Here is a 17,406-nt window from a genome sequence, read left to right on the forward strand (position 1 = left end):
TATGATCTATAGCATTAGTGATTTCCTCCGTAATTTTGGTCTGGTGATTTTGGGAAACAAACTTAAGCTGTACATTGTATCTATAAAATCGTCAATTACCTTGTTCTTGTGTGGATTCAGCAGGTCCATATTGAATTTTCCACATATGAAAATTGTTTTTTTTATTGTTATCTGAAAAGGTTGTTTTGATCCAATCCTCAAACATTTCTATCCTTGAATGTGGTGTTCTGTAAGTATAAAACATTGGTACGATTACATTGGTATGGAGCATTATTGATACCAATCGATATTTGGATTGATCCACCCACCGTTAGCAAGACGGTGAGCCAGACGTGAGCTGACGTTGACCAGGCCAACAAATGTTCAAAATATAGTTGCTCCAACAACAGTTTGTTCGAGTCTTCATAATTGCAAAGGATCCTTACTGATGTCAGAAAACTGGGGTGAGGCGAGGAAAAGTTTATTAGCCTGCATTAGCATAGCATGCTAGATGAAGCTATGAGTTGACTTTTGTCATGTCATGGTCACTGGTTTCTATAAGATTAAAAAAAACAATTGGAACATATTTAATATATTGTACATTTATTCTCTGAGCAGTTCTGAGCAGCTGTGACATGTAAGTCAGCTTTGCCAGGTTTTGTGTGTGTGTTATGTGACGATGGAATTCAAATGTACGTATGTTGTTCTGTGCTATTTAGAGGGTCTATTTGACCTTTTACTGTCCACATGTGGAGTCGTGTGACATTGTTAAACTGAAATACTGTGTATTTTTGTTGTGAATGTTTTCAAAATATGCATTTACTTTTTTGGTGGAACATTATTTCCTTTAGGGTTGCTTTTGCAAGGGGGACTCTTTATAGCGGCACACATGGGGAGAAGCACATGTCCCTTGCCATAAGGTGGACGCTAAAGCAGCTGGTAAGATGTGTTTGGGCTCTCTGCACCTGTGTGAAACAAAATGCTTAAAACAATTACTCTATGCAATATAATTTGATTGTGTAAATATTATAAGATGTTGTTAAATTGCTTTGGAGCCATTTTGGTGATGTTGGGCTGACAAAACCGTCCATATGCCACTTAAGTCTGATGAAAGTTCCCCTCTTCAGTGGCTTGCTGTAGAGAATGCTGCTGCGTGTGCCAGCGAATAGTCAGACTTTGCCATTGTTCTACAGGTATTTTGATTGCCAAATGTTTTCCGTGTTTAATATGTACTTTAAGGGACTGCACCATTCATTGTTAAAACAATATGCACTTTGCTGCAGCCAGAGAGGACCTCAGCAGTGATTCACATGGTGCAATTGGGAAGTTGAAAATAGCTAGGCATTTGTTACAATGCCTCCACTTTATTAGGATTTATTCAGCTCGCCTCTATTTTGGTTTATATCTAATGTTATTTGGTAAACTTGTTCCGTACCATGCTGTGCAGCGCTGTGCAGACCTTCATTGACTGGCCACAAATTGGGTACACTTGATGCCACCCTTTGCATGCATGGGTAAAATATTACTAAAATATCTTATCCATATATCTACCTTGCAATCGTAAACTTGCTACATAAAATGTGTTTTTTAACAAGACAACGGGCACAATTGTGCATCAGTCACTAATGGTGTTTTGTTTTGTTTTTTTCGTTTGCAAAACTGCTTGTAGTACTGAACTTGGTGAAAAATACAGTCAACAATGCTGACACAGTATTATTATGTTTATTGCCATGTTTGCAGGAACACTGCTCGCAAATGATGACATGGCAAACATTCATAATATTGAAATATTTTCTCGCCAGCCAATCACGGGGCACAATTGGAGTCGCCAATTAACCTGACATGCATGTTTTTGGAATGTGAAAACTCATGCAAACGAGAATCAAACCCGTGTCTCCTGGCTGTGTGACCTGCAAGCTAACCACTCCACTCCATGCAGCCTTTTGCAATTTTGCAAAGATTATATTTTATCAAGGAAGGAAATACTACAAATACATACATTATTCAATAACTTAGAATGACTGTTTTCAATCTACTTCCAAGTGAATCTCAACCCAAGAGCGGCAATGTTAAAACTGCAGATAACTAACACTGCGGATAACCGCCTACAGTGGAGGTTGTAGCTATGGGCCATATGAGCAATTGCCTAGGGTGGCATTCTCTCAGGGTCACCACAAGGGAGAAAGGGGAAAAAAATCTTATTTACTAATGCCCGGCGTCCATATCCTTGTCAAATCAGTGCATCTGTTTGGCAGATCCCCCACAAGCAGGCTACTTGCACACCCATGCACAAGTAGTGAGAGGGCAGGTGCTACCCTGGTTTACCAGAATTCTGAAACTATGTGAATGACCGTAGCAGTCATTATGACTGTTATGGTTAATATTCACGTATATAGTATACAATTTGGATTATCATTACAAAGATCTAATAATAAATTAGTGAAATAGATAATCAGGACACTAAATGAAACCTGTAATGATTGGGTGTTTTATTATCACAATTGACACTGCCTTCTCTTCTCCATCTTCTGCTTCTCCAACCAGGGCCCTTGCATCATCATTTGACTGGCTTCTGCTGTCAAGTGTCACAAAGACCGGTTCATTTTTGACCGATCATGAAGTTCCTCTGTGACATGATCTCATTGGTGCATTTTTTGAACAGCACATCCACTGTTGGGCCTGCAGCTTCTGTAAAGACATTGTAACTACTGACTGTGCAACTGTGCCATCTTTGCTCTTTCATGCCTCTGTGCTGAAAGTTGTGGGATAGCTTCTTCATCCAATAGCAGGCCTAGTGCTTTTGTGATTAGGATTAGAGTTGGTCTTATAAGGGATGCCACCATCCATCCAAATGTGAATGGATGGTTGGTGGTGGTCAGAGAGGCTTTAGGCACGAATTGGCAGCCATTTCCGTCAGACTACCCCAGAGCCCCTGTGACTGTGTGTGACTGAGGAGTGAATAAATAGTGGCTTCACTTCATTGTGAAGCACACTTTCTCTTGTGTGCGTTTGTTTGTATAAACCTGGATTTTCCCCTTGTGGGACTAATAAACACAGCTGTAAAAATAAGACTTGTAAAAAGCTTGCAGTCAATTTGACTGCTATGGTCATTCGAGGAAGTAATGCTCAAATCTATTTTGTGTTTTGAAATGTTTGTGACAAATCAATGTTAGAATAAAATATACACATATTTGTGAAGTTTTTTTTTTTTGCCAAAATATGACAAATTTTGAAAACAGTCAAAATGACTCCCTTGCTAGTTTGCATGTTAATTACAAGATAAAAAAAGGTAAATCACAACAGTAATTGCTCAAAAATATACATAATTGTTAACATTATGTTATATGAATTATATCCAAGACCAACAACCTCAAACATGTTATTTTACCATTTTTCATTTAGGATTTGGAAATACTATTTGGAATTGGGAGTTGATATGAGTTTGTTTACCCTTAACTGCTAGTTGGGTGACAGTGGTAGATCATGATAAAAGTGCAGTTAATTTGTGTCAACAAAAAGAAAAAAATGGAGCGCACAGTGGACAAGTGGTTAGCATGTTGACCACACAGTCAGGAGATCACAAAGACTTGAGTTTGATTCACCGCTTGGTATCTCTGTGTGGATGTGCATGTTCTCCCCATGGGTTTTCTCCTGTACTCCAGCTTCCTCCCACATTGCAAAAACATGCATTTTAGGTTAATTGGTGGCTCCAAATTACACCAGTCCAGGGTGTATCCCGCCTCTCGCCCAAAGTCAGCTGGGATTCGCTCCAGCATACCCCATGACTCTAATTATGATAAGCAGTATAGAAAATGGATGGAAAAGACTAAGTAAAAGCTATCAGGTGCACAATTTACAAAGAAGATGAAAGAAGATATGGAGAAACGGCTCGAAAATAAATGTATGGAGTTATAGCATTACTTTATGTACACCACATTATGGAATGGGTGTCATGAAATAGGATACTGATGTTACTTGGTGGCTATAGGCTAACTACTGTTCATTTGTTTTCATGAGTTGAGAGTTTTAATTGTGAAATATTTTGTAGCACCTTTCTGCTTTTGCAAAGGAAGGATGGGTGGGAGGGGTCAACCCGCCTTTGAATATTTTTGGTCATATTCTATGTTGGTCGCTCTGCTGCCCCCTGTCTGCCATGTGTTGCAGTACACTGCCTTCCTGCAGAGGTGGAGCTGCCAGGGTACACCTGCAAGCAATCACTCATCTGGCCTACTTAAGCTTGGCTGCAAAACTCTTTTGGTGCTAGATCGTACCTTAGTCTTCACCTGCTTTCTCTGCATCCCAGTCGCCTGTTGTGTTTAGCTTTTTGTGAAGTAGCTTTCTGGTCTCCTGCTGTACCGTGAGTAATTATTCTGTGCCTGACTTTTTAGCAGCATCCTTAGTTTTACTTGTATCAGTATTTTTCCCTGCTAGGTCTTTTACCTGGCAATGCCTTGTGTTTTTCCTTGTTGTGTGCCTTAGCCTATTCTTAGATTTGTACACTTGTACCTGCTGTTATAGTTGCATGTATTTATTTCTTATGAAGCCACTTTTTGTAACCAGTCCCGCCTTTCGCCCAAAGACAGCTAGGATAGGCATTTAATAGGGCAGGGATCGGCAGCATAGAATATAGATGGATGGACACCCCAGAGCTGACTATTTTTCTACTATACCAACCAGGGACTTACCTAGTGACTTGAACCCAGTGAGTGGTGATGTCCACCTTGGAACAATCAAATGTCATTCATAATGAGTCTGTTCACGGCCATGGCCCATGCTGTGGCCTTGTCATAGCAGTTGCAGCCATAGTAGTTAGCAATGCCTGCTATAACCCTGTTTAACCAAACAGGATTATACCACCATATACCATCCTTGGATGGGCTCGTCAATCTAGCCATTTACTTGGACAATCAACTGAGGGAATTGGATGGAGAGCATGCCCAGGAGGAAAGACCCGTCTACTTCATGTAGATTCCTCAGCCGATATCGACCCAAGAACAGGGGTAATGTGTTCACGGGAGCAGGTGGAGTTGAGGAGGCGGGCAGCGGAGTTCTGAATATATTGTAGTCTTTTGAGGGTTTTGGATGGTGTACCAAAGAGAACGCTATTGCAGTAGCAGCAGGGAATGTAAGTGATCGACTTAAAATGAAAAAAATGCAGTCCGAGTTAATTGTTTAACGTGGGGTTCAAATGAAAGAGTAGGGTTGAGGACAGCAACCCACGGCTCCAGAGCTGCCTGTGGCTCTTCAGCCTCTTTTTTGTGGCTCCCTTCGCAATACTCAAGTATTTTTTACTTTTTTACTTTTTTTTTACTATATTTTTTTTCCCGAGTGGGAAAATGTGCATCTTTTCTAATGACTTTCTGTGATACCCTGATTGAATCCCAGCTGAGTTCTGACTAGAGATCAGATGAGCTTGAGGAATGGAGGGGAAGCAGTTGTTTGGCTGCCTGCTTTGGTTGGGATGTTACAGGTCTTCCTCCAACACGGTTAACTAACCATGAATATACCCCCTCCCTCACCTCCCCCAAAAAAGGAGCATTAGATGCCTTTGTCTTCTCTGCTTCTCTGGTTTACATTTCTACAACTGGCAAAGTTAAGAGAGACCTAAGAAAGTTCATAGGATAGTGTTTTTAAATGATATTTTGCGGTTCCAGTCTATTTTTCTTTAGTGAGCATGGGGGTAAAATGGCTCATTTGATCGTAAAGGTTGCCGACCCTTGGTCTAGGAGGATGCAGAGGTTGCTGATGAGAGGGGATGGAATGAAGGTTACGTTGTCAAGTTTGAGACGGAAAGTACGGGTGGATTTTGTGATGTTTTTGAGACCAATGATGATTATATCACTGTTGAGTTTGAGGAAGTTGTGTTCATCCAGGTCTTAATGTCAGTTAAGCAGTTGGTGAGGGTGGAGTAGATGTAGGTGTTGGAGATGTATAACTATATGTCACCAGCATAACTGTAAAAACCGAGGCCTTAATGACAGGTGATGTTACCAAGTGGGAGAATGAAGAGGAGAGGACCAAGCACCTAACCTTGGGGAACACCTTGTGATAAAGGGGCTATGGAGGAGGCGCAGCTGTTGATATGCACAAACTCTTGACGATTTCTGAGGTAAGACTGGAGCCAGGACAGACCAGTTAGTGATTTTGAGGCGGGATAGGAGGGTAGAATGGCTGATGTTGTCAAAAGCTACGGTTATGTTCAGGAGGATGAGGATACTAAGATTGCCAGAGTCGTAGGAGAGAAGATTTTAAGAAGAGCTGTTTCAGTGGTGGTTTGATATAGTCCAGAAATTTGAGAGGTTGTCGGAATCAAGACCAGACTTTTTGAGTGTGGGGCGTGATTGCTGCCAGCTTGAGAGATTGTGGAACGGAGCCAGTGGTATGTGAGAGTTTATAATTCTTATAATCAAAGGAGAGATTATGTTGATGAATGGGGTAGGAATAGGATCCGTGGAGCAGGTGGGAGTCTTGATGCCAGTTAGGAGTTCAGTGAGATGGATTTGAAATGGGAGAGCCGCTGAATGGAGCCATAGAGCAGTGGGTCAGGGGACAGCGAGTGAGCAGAGGGGAGATAGAGGGAACTGTATATTTTGTCAATTATGGACTGGAAGAAAGTTTGGAAGCGCTTGTAGTGCAATGTCTATCCACCATCATCCTGGATTGAAGGTCAGATTTTGATGGATTTTTCAACATTCGATCCACTCTTGACCACCAAGCCTCGCAGTCAGATTAACTTGCAGGTCTTGGTGATCTTCCAGACAACATTCTACACCTGTGAGAATTTCCTGAACCTTCCTCATTCTTTAAAAAAAACTGTGAAGGAACTGCTGGGATTGCTGGAAGCTGACCATCTCATTCCAGGCTGTGGTGTTGGCTCTGATGACAATGGGTGCTTCATCTCAGGCTTTGGAAATTGAGTAGTCTGAGAAGGCGGAGTGGCAGCTTCCTTTTTCCATGGATTGCTCAGTTTGAGGTCCAAATGTTTTGACAGCCAGCCCAATCTGAGCCATCATGTGTCTCAAGACATCTTTGTTTTCAATGCATGATAATATGGCTATATTTTTCAAGACCGACAAAAGTTTTAGCAAAATGGCCAGTGTACACACCAGAAAGCTTGGATATATAAATTATAGTTGGTGGGTCCTTTGCAACAAAAGTACAAGGCGAAATGTGACGCAATGCTTCAGTAGCTGCACTGCCATATTAAATTGCAAAAATGCCATTAAAAACAGACTCAGGTTCCACATTAGTTTCAGTATTTCTAATGGAGCCACAAGATTTAAAAAATACAATTAGTAGCAAGTGGCCTCTGTTATGCCCTCAACTAAAACTGCATTTAGTAATTTAACGCTGTGCGGCAAAAACACATCCATGACGAGTATATTTTAAAATGCACACACACAAAACTGTGGAATGATTGAATGAATGAATTGACCCTAGTGAGGATAGGACACATAGAAAACAGATGAATGAATATATGCACAGTATATTGTTTAAAATAAGCATCACATAGTATGACAATTCTTATGTCTATTATGATGCAAAATATGCACATCTTTCAAATCCCTGATACAAATATGGTGTAAAATTGACTCAATCCAATGTAATGCTAGGAGTCCACTGGGCCGGCGCCAGTTGGTGCCAGTTCCCGCCAATGCAATTTGCTGGGGCGCATAGTGTCGGCAATAAGGAATTGTCGCCTATTGGAATCCACTGGAGTGTAGTGTTATATAAATGGACATTGTCTGCGTTTTTTTTAGGTTTTTTTTGTGAGGGCTTTAGCATCAAAATACGTATTTCCCATAACATCCATTGTTAGATACCTCATATTGACGCATTTTATTGTGCTCGACTGCACGAAAAATGTGTTGGGAAATAAATGTGTTTCACATCAGAATTGTGTATGTTTGGGGAAAAAAAAGTGCAGTTCCCCCTCAAAGCATCTGGGCATTATTGCTGTCATGTTAAGCTTAATTAGATGCTTCAATATTGTGAAATGTCTTGTAATCTGTATCATAAGATGTACAGTATATATCATAGTCTCAGCTCTGCAGCAACCCGGAAAAAGCACATCTGTGCCCTTCTCACCAACCAATATCTGGTCATGTAAAGCCTCTGTGACAGTGGTGAATCAGAAATCCCTGGGGCTGACCAACTCTGCCGACTCTAGCTTTTTTTTTGGGGGGGGGGGTGTTATCAAAGAGGCCACAATATGTGGGCAACATTCATCCAACCTCCAACACTCCTAGAAGAAGCTGAATTTAAAAAATTGGGAAAATTTAGTAATTCTGGAAGTATTGCAAACATGAAAGGCTACAAAAATTGGGCAAGGGGAGAGAAACAAATGCACACGTTTACTGCAGAACTGCATGATATCTGATATACTGAAATTATGACAATAGTATCTCTTCTGATTGGCTCGTATTATCAGTGGGTTAAGACAGTGGTGTATTCTTTCATACCATTGGGCGAAGAAAACAAATTTCCGTCATCTACAAAAATGTTATGTCAATTTTATGTTATTTTGATTAACAGACAGTGTTTTATATCAATTTATCAATCTATTTATTTTCAATTTATATCATTTACAGTAGGATCTTTTAGAGGTGACAGTGCAATCGTTAATTTAAAACTATGACCGTCTAACCCTAAAAGAGGTTCCCTCTCTTATGTATGTCCTTTTCCTTTGGGCCAAAGTGAAAGTAGGTCATCCCTTTTTTTGGAGTAACCATTTTCTGTTGATACATTAATTTTTGATGCATAAAGTCCCATATGGATAGGGGAAATATGAACTCTGAGAAAGTTGTAAAAAATGATGTCGGTCACTGTGTGCGACTGGCCAATCACAGAGCCTGAAGACTGAATACATAATGAGTATTTTCTTTAAACACGAATACGGATAATGACGAAATGTACTAATTTCATACTTGTATCCGGCAAAAACGCATTATCCGTAACGACTTTAGCAATGTTTTAGCAATCCAGAAACATTGGAACCCTCCAGCATGTAACAAACACTCATGTATTCTGTGTTTTGACAGCATACGTGTTTTGTTTGAGGGTAAAAACTGATCGGGACTCTGAAGTTAGATGTGTACTGTTGGGTGTGAAGAGTTTTAAAAATGGGTTGTTGTTACAAGAATTGTGACTAAGCAATTGAGAAACTGTAAAAAAAAAAAAAAAAAAAACCCGAAGTGTCCAGTCTCACCAATGGCATTAAAATACATATATTTATCTAAATGAAAAAAATAAATGTTCTATACTGCTTATCCTCACAAGGGTGCTGGAGCCTGTCCCAGCTGACTTTGGACGAGGGGCCGGGTAAACCCTGAACTGGTTGCCAGCCAATAGCAGGGCACACAAATGAAAACACATTTGCACAATGTTAATTGTAAGCCAAAGCAAAATGTGGCACTGTCACATCACCAAGAATACGTGTCTCATTTTCATTTCATCAGTGTGTGTTTTGTATGGTTTTTATATATTAATATTTGTGTTTTTTGTTATGCATGGTTTGAGTTAGATTTGTTGGTTTTGTTTCTTTGGACCTCTTTGGACGTGTCAAGTGAGCTGATGAGCCACAGCTGGGACTTCATGTGATGCAGCCCAAGATGTGCGACCGCGACAGAAGACTTCAGGTGCTGCTAAATTCGAGGGATTGTTGACAGGTGCAGCAGGAACACTGGGAACGATATCAAACAACGGGGAAAAGCAAGTACCCATGGCAGAGATGGACGAGAAGGACACAGTGTCGAAACATGTGGCTAAATCTTTGTGGGATAGAGTGTTTTGTTCACGACATGAAGACGTGTCCTACCTGAGGACTCAGTTCCTGCTGTTATAGCTGTCACACAAACCCCTGACTACAGCAAAGTGGCAATCTTTGGACATAAAATAAAATCCTACATCCAGGTTTTAACAATCGACCAACATTATAACGTTATATTAACATTTGTTTGTAATTGTTGTTAATTATTAGTTGTCCAACAGGTGAATTTCTCTGTCTGCTCTTTCTTGAAATCTGACACCACAGCGCTGCTCCTGGCTCATTTGCATAGTAACAGTGATTTGATGTTTACTGGGGGGTGGGGATATTGGCCGTGCAAACACATGCAGTTTGGTCATGGAGATGAGTGGAGCTGCCATATGCTTTTTGTGGTGGAGTTTTCATGTCTGATTTGGGGGCACGTCGAGCCAGCACCGTCTGACATACGTTTTACAATTTTACAAACCTGACAAACTGCTCATGAACGACAGAGCTGGTGGCGCAACTTCCAGTGGATTCCAATGAGCGGATTTTTGCGACATTTGGTTCTATTTGCATCAAGCAAGTGTTGCACGTCTCATTCTCGAAATGCTGCAAGCATGTGATACTACAGATACAAATATATGTCCCAGAGACACCTGATTTCTGAGTCATATTGACAAAGTCAAAAGGGAATAAAATGAGGCATAGACTGAATTTAACATTACCTCTAACATTTAAGACAAGGATCAATCATGTGTCATTAGATGTAGGCTCTCTGATGACTTACGTTTTCAAAGTAAAACCAACAGGAAGCAGTGATGCATGTTTTCATAATGCATTAAACGCGATAGCCCAAAGATTTACTGTTATGAACCTAAGAGTGTCAAGCTTTCCAAGGGCAAGATGGAGCCATCATTGCACTTTGGAAGATTACTTTATAGCTTACAAGTGACCTTTTCTGTTGTGGAAGGACATTGTCATGCACTGGCTTAATTTTAGAAATACCATATACTGTATATATTTAGAGTAGGAATGTTACGATCAGGATTTTATGCTGCCAATACCGATCCCCATCATCCATGAGTGAAATCGGCTGATACCGATACCAATTCTAATCACATTGGTGAAGTGTAAATGTTTAATTGTAGTACTTGCTCTATTAGGCGTTACTAATGTTTTTTTTTTTCTTGTGAGAGCTACTTTTACAAAATGCAAATGGACACATTTATTTTCACAGCTTAGTTTAAGTCAAACAAACCAAATATGCTATTTTTACTCAAACATTAACAAAATGCTGTTATCCACAACTCATGCTTTGAGTTGGCAGTTTGAGCCACTGCATGCCACTAGGCACCTTATTGGCGACACTACGTGCCACAGCAAATTGCTGCAGAAAATCTGATGGTGCAAACATTGTTAAGTTTGCCCGGGAATTACTTATGAGTGTTGATAAAGGCGTCCATGAATTTCCTCCACTTGTCTCTGTCCACGTCAGTGGTCTTGGTTTGCCATATGCTCTTCTGGCACCATTCTTTGATGTCATATAGTCATGTGTCATCTCTGTCTTGGGTCTGCCACGTTTGTTTTTGCCTTCAATGATGCCAGTGATGTTTTGACTAGTCTGTGGTCTGGCAGTTGGCAGATGCGGCCAAAAAAATCCAGCTTTCTCTGCATGACAGTTTGTATCCATGTTTTTCTTTATGCTGTCCATCATGTCCACCCTCTATCGTACTTCATTCTTCAATATTCTGTGGAACCAACTGATGCTCCACAAACATCTGTAGCATTTAATTCCGAAGATGTTTTGTGTCCGAGTTTCACAGGCATACAGTAGGATGCTAAAAACACATATCCTGAGTACTGTAATTTTGGTCCCCCCCTCCCCCGCTGATGTCCAGAATTACTGTGTACATGCAATGTATGTACACTTTAATTTTTTCTCTGGGCTTTTGATGATCAAAAGAATGTAAATCGCTATTTAGTTAACTTTTAAAACAAATGTCATTCATTCATTGTTAATTCAACCTCAAGTGTTGGTTGCACTTTATTCAAATAAAATGTAAATGCATTTGCCATGAATTGTTGTTTACTTGTTTGGTTTACAGTATATGCCTAATTCATCTATACCTGGTTCCATTACAAAAAACAACGAGAATCTAGAAAATTCCATGTGCACTGTTCAGTGTCCAGGTATTTATAGCAGTCAGAAAAGATTTAAAGGTACTGCATCGTTTCAGATTTTATTGTTTGAAATGAATTAATCTGTATTCATGCTCTGAATGAATTGATATTGTCCTTGTTTCTGCAGTGATGATATCACAATGAGCCACAGGCCGCCAGCCATCGGCGCACTATGGGCTCCCCTACTTTTTGGGGTCTTCGTCAGGATCAGGCTTGTCAAATTTTATGAAACTGGAAGTTGAGTTGTCGTTTGCTCAATGAGCAACTCAATTTGGCTTGTTGGCTCCAAGCCACCGGCGAGCAATGATCGTTGAGGAGAGATGGGCTGGTCAATGTATTACAACAGACACTACTAAGGAACCGCATCGCTGGAGCTCAAAAATTGTTTTGGAGGTGCACATCTATGGAGTTATATTTTGTGTTTTCATTTTGATGTTGTACTATCCGATTTTGAGCCATGTTAATCTGCAATTACTACGGTGTAGGCACATCAGTCTGTCACTCCCTCTTCCGCTCTCTGCGTTTGTTGCTTGCGGGGCGAGGCTAGCCAGTGTACATGCGATGGGAAACCTCCAGCCGAGTTTTGAGGACTGTGCTCCAAGCTATAGTTTGCGGGTTTCATGCCTGGGGGGTGGCAAGGCATGTGGATATGTTCAGTGGTCAAAATGCATGCCTGTTAGTCACTCTCTGGGAGGCGGGGAGGGTGTACTGATGTAATAATACTTTTTTTTTTCTAATATTCTCACATCCCAAAGATTGACTGGTGACCCCAGGTTTACACATTTACAAGGGCTTCCTTGTTATCACACATATGCAATGTTTCATTCATATGTCACATAAGAAGTGCAAACACCACTGAAGCCTTTAATTATTCAGAAGCCATGTGAGCTGAATTGCAATCATATGCTTGAATGTCCCATTATGAGTCAACTCGAATGCAGTGTAAAAAGGAAAAAAAAAATGCAATTCAACATTTCACCTCTATGAACATTGAACCTCAGCTGAATTGTTAATGGATTGGTAAAAAAGGAAACCTTTTTGCTGTGTCAGCCAGTGTAAAATAAGATCTGTAAACTCTGAGCTGTGCCTTTTTTTGTGTAAGTGTATTCATTACACATCCCAATTTAATATTGCATAAGAGAAGGAACTTGTCGGTTTGCCTCACTGCATCATTGTCGGTTAATTGGTCCTAGCCTCGACCGTGACAAGTGAGTTTCCATGAAGTAGGATCCCTTTATGAATACAATATTTTCTTACAGTAAAAAATAAAGATATTATATGATAGTACAGTGAAGAAAATAAGTATTTGAACACCCTGCTATTTTGCTATTTCTCCCACTTAGAAATCATGGAGGGGTCTGAAATTTTCATCGTAGGTGCATGTCCACTGTGAGAGAGATAAACTAAAAAGAAAAATCCAGAAATCACAATGCATGATTTTTTAACAATTTATTTGTGTGATACAGCTGCAAATAAGTATTTGAACACCTGTGTATCATCTAGAATTCTGACCCTGAAAGACGTGTTAGTCTGCCCATTAGAAGTCCACCTGCACTCCATGTATCATCCTGAATCAGATGCACCTGTTTGAGGTCGTTAGCTGCATAAAGACACCTGTCCACCCCATACAATCAGTAAGACTTTAACTTGTAACATGGCGAAGACCAAAGAGCTGTCCAAAGACACCAGAGACAAAATTGTACACCTCCACAAGGCTGGAAAGGGCTACGGAGCAATTACCAAGCAGCTTGGTGAAAAAAGGTCCACTGTTGGAGCTATCATTAGAAAATGGAAGAAGCTAAACATGACGGTCAATCTCAATCGGAGTGGAGCCCCATGCAAGATATCACCTCGTGGGGTCTCAATGATTCTAAGAAAGGTGAGGAATCAGCCCAGAACTACACGACAGGACTTGGTCAATGACCTGAAAAGAGCTGGGACCACCGTTTCCAAGGTTACTGTAGGTAATACACTAAGACGTCATGATGTGAAATCATGCATGGCACGAAAGGTTCCCCTGCTTAAACCAGCACATGTCAAGGCCCGTCTTAAGTTTGCATATGACCATTTGGATGATACAGAGGAGTCATGGGAGAAAGTTTTATGGTCAGATGAGACCAAAATAGAACTTTTTGGTCATAATTCCAATAAGCGTGTTTGGAGGAAGAAGAATGAAGAGTACAATCCGAAGAACACCATCCCTACTGTGAAGCATGGGGGTGGTAGCATCATGCTTTGGGGGTGTTTTTCTGCACATGGGACAGGACGAGTGCACTGCATTAAAGAGAGGATGACTGGGGCCGTGTATTGTGAGATTTTGGGGAACAACCTCCTTCCCTCTGTCAGAGCATTGAAGATGGGTCGTGGCTGGGTCTTCCAACACGACAACGACCCGAAGCACACAGCCAGGAAAACCAAGGAGTGGCTCTGTAAGAAGCATATCAAGGTTCTAGCATGGCCCAGCCAGTCTCCAGACCTGAACCCAATCGAAAATCTTTGGAGGGAGCTCAAACTCCGTGTTTCTCAGCGACAGCCCAGAAACCTGACTGATCTAGAGAAGATCTGTGTGGAGGAGTGGGCCAAGATCCCTCCTGCAGTGTGTGCAAACCTGGTGAAAAACTACAGGAAACGTTTGACCTCTGTAATAGCAAACAAAGGCTACTGTACCAAATATTAACATTCATTTTCTCAGGTGTTCAAATACTTATTTGCAGCTGTATCAAACAAATAAATTGTTAAAAAATCATGCATTGTGATTTCTGGATTTTTCTTTTTAGTTTATCTCTCTCACAGTGGACATGCACCTACGATGAAAATTTCAGACCCCTCCATGATTTCTAAGTGGGAGAAATAGCAAAATAGCAGGGTGTTCAAATACTTATTTTCTTCACTGTATATCAGCAACTCAAAAATACTTTTTAGTGTTTTTTAGGTAAACATTTACAGTAGATGTCCTTATTTTGTGCTTGGAACAACAACTTGTCAATTGCATCAGGCTTAGCAAATCTCTGTCTCACTTCCTTGTGCATTTGTAGTCGAGCTTGTTATGCTAAATAATGGTAACTGCGAAATGAAATGGACATTGTGAATCTATTGTTTCAGCAGGTTTTTAAAGCTTTTTCTACTGTTGCAACAGGGACCATATCTTTAGCAAAATGATAGTGCTTTAGTAATAACAGGAAAAAATAATCAAGCACTGAGCTTTGTGCTGTGGCAGGCGCCAGGACGCAGCTTCACACATTCCTTGAATTGGGGTTAGTGCCAAGTTTTAGTTGGGTGAAAATATTTTTTTATGTGCTGATTCTAAAGTACCTCCAAATAACTGAGCCACTGCATTTTCCTTGCTGACTAATTTCTCCACCGCCGATGCTGCTGCTTTGACTGAGCCACCGAGCTTCTGCTCCCCCCTGCATGCACAGAGGGGGGTGGGACAGGAGCTCACTCAATGCAGAGTGATGCGTAAGATACAGTGCAAATTCAGTATCAATTATGAATGATATGGTTGTTTGATATCATGCTTATGATAATTATAGATATTAATCATATTGATATATCATCTTGTCCTACCCTATAGTCATCTTTACACTCATTGCCCAATATAAACAAAAATATTACTCATGCGCGTGTGTCAGTGTAAATGTGTGAGGGGCAGACAGTAAATGGCGTTGGGGTTCAGAGTTGAGTTTTATCTTCTGTCGATGTTAGGGATTGTAATTCAAACTTCAAACAAAGACTGTCGTTCTCTACCGATCAGTTAAAGCACGGTTCTCAAACACGCGGCCCACGGGCCAAATGTGGCCCGCAGGACACTAGTTTGAGGCCCCCGCCTTGATATGAACGTTTAATGTTAGTGCGGCCTGCGCAAGTTTGATATGGATGCTGTATGGTATCATGTACCCAGAAAAAAATATTACGTTTGATTAATGTTCATGTTAAAGGTTAAATAACTGTTAATAGTTATCCTCCCTATCCGTGTGGAAGTGGTAAGTTTTTGGCTATTTAAGTTTAAAGGAAATAATTTGAAGGCTACCGTTTAGGTCGCTAGCTCTCTAGTTTGAGAGTTAGCATGTGTCTCAAGACCCTGCAGTTGCGCAATATGTTGTAAATTAAAAAAAGTATAAATATGACTATAGTTGTTTTGTCATGTCTACAGGGCTCTAATAATGCTTTGTTAATTTTAATCTGAAATTTGTCTACCCACCAACTATGTGTGGCTTTTATTATTTGCCGTTTTATTATTATTATTATATCTATTTATTACTGATTGATTGATTTTCTTTATTCTTGATTTGTTTATTTATTTTTCATCTTATTTTGTGCAGAAAAATAAAAATTAAGATATTTGAGAACAGTGGAATGTTTTATCAGAGCTTTTATTGTAGAAAAGCACTGAAAAAGTTTGTATATTTTTCTGTTTTTAATAAATGTGTTTGTTTTTTTCAACTTCCCAATTTTCTACATACAATAATTTTATGTGATAAAGAAGACAGAAGGAATATGTCATCAAGCAGTTTTTGAGCAAAGACAAAAAATATATTCCAAGAAGGAAAAAAAAACATCTCACCACTGACCTTCTTGATTACATGGTACTCTAAAGACTCACTGTGTGAGGCTACGTTATCATGGTAATGTCAATAGAGGCCAGGATAATGCATGCTTTGATGGATGACAAGACTCCACATTTAAAGCCTGAATGCAAAGCCGGACAAGACAATTCTTTACTGAATGAAGAGCATCGCAATGCAGCTCCAAATGGGATAATGGGATAGCTAAGAATGGATGGCTATGCTTCCTTTCGGTGCGTTATCTAGTTTGATGGTCAAGATAGCATATTTTGCTCTTCCTCATTTGTCTTCTTTTTGACTCTGCAGAATAATCTATTTCACCCTATTTCAGGTCTACAGGCCTGCTACTGAGGACCGCTGGATCAATATTTGCCAAGTTTAAACACCAGGATTATCCGTCTGTCAGGCTCCCAACAGAAGCTCTCAACTGTGACATAAATCTTTGACTGTCCTCCACCATTTGAGAAGGTCACACCTCCAAACAGTCTTTGTTATATTGTACACCTTAAAGACAGATTAAATAGTCGATATCACTCCTCCACAGTCTCACACTGTACAATTCGTTGTGCAACAAACATACATCAAATATGATGCTGTATCCCTACTAAATCTAGATTAGTAATATTTATATTAATGACCATGAAGACACTCATCCATGTGTCTTTTTCCACGTCAATAAAACAGATTGCATATCTAAATTAATATCTGGCAAGTAATTTAAGACAAGTCTTCTCCTGATAATCCTTGTCTGCTGAATTAGAGGACTGTACATAAAAAAACTGGTAATACAGTTGCAATTGTTTATAGTCTCATAAAAATAAGAATAATTGTTTTCATGAGTTACATTTGGAGCAGGTTGTCTTCCTTGGAATGTCTGAAATGCACGATCAACAATTTTCATTTTTGACACAATATGGGCTGTGAATTCTTATT

The 17,406-nt window shown here is 40.1% G+C and overlaps 1 long non-coding RNA gene across 1 annotated transcript; it reads left to right on the forward strand.

Moving 5' to 3' along the window:
* The first annotated feature begins 850 nt into the window (after positions 1-850).
* On the forward strand, positions 851-17,008 carry LOC131139576 (uncharacterized). The gene is made up of 3 exons (XR_009132263.2): positions 851-918; positions 1,120-1,172; positions 16,805-17,008. It is a non-coding gene; the product is annotated as an uncharacterized LOC131139576 (long non-coding RNA).
* Positions 17,009-17,406: the final 398 nt, after the last annotated feature.

The sequence above is a fragment of the Doryrhamphus excisus genome, linkage group LG13 (assembly GCF_037039965.1).
Source record: "Doryrhamphus excisus strain RoL-2023G ecotype Guam linkage group LG13, RoL_Dexc_Guam_v1.1, whole genome shotgun sequence".
NCBI lineage: Eukaryota > Metazoa > Chordata > Actinopteri > Syngnathiformes > Syngnathidae > Doryrhamphus > Doryrhamphus excisus.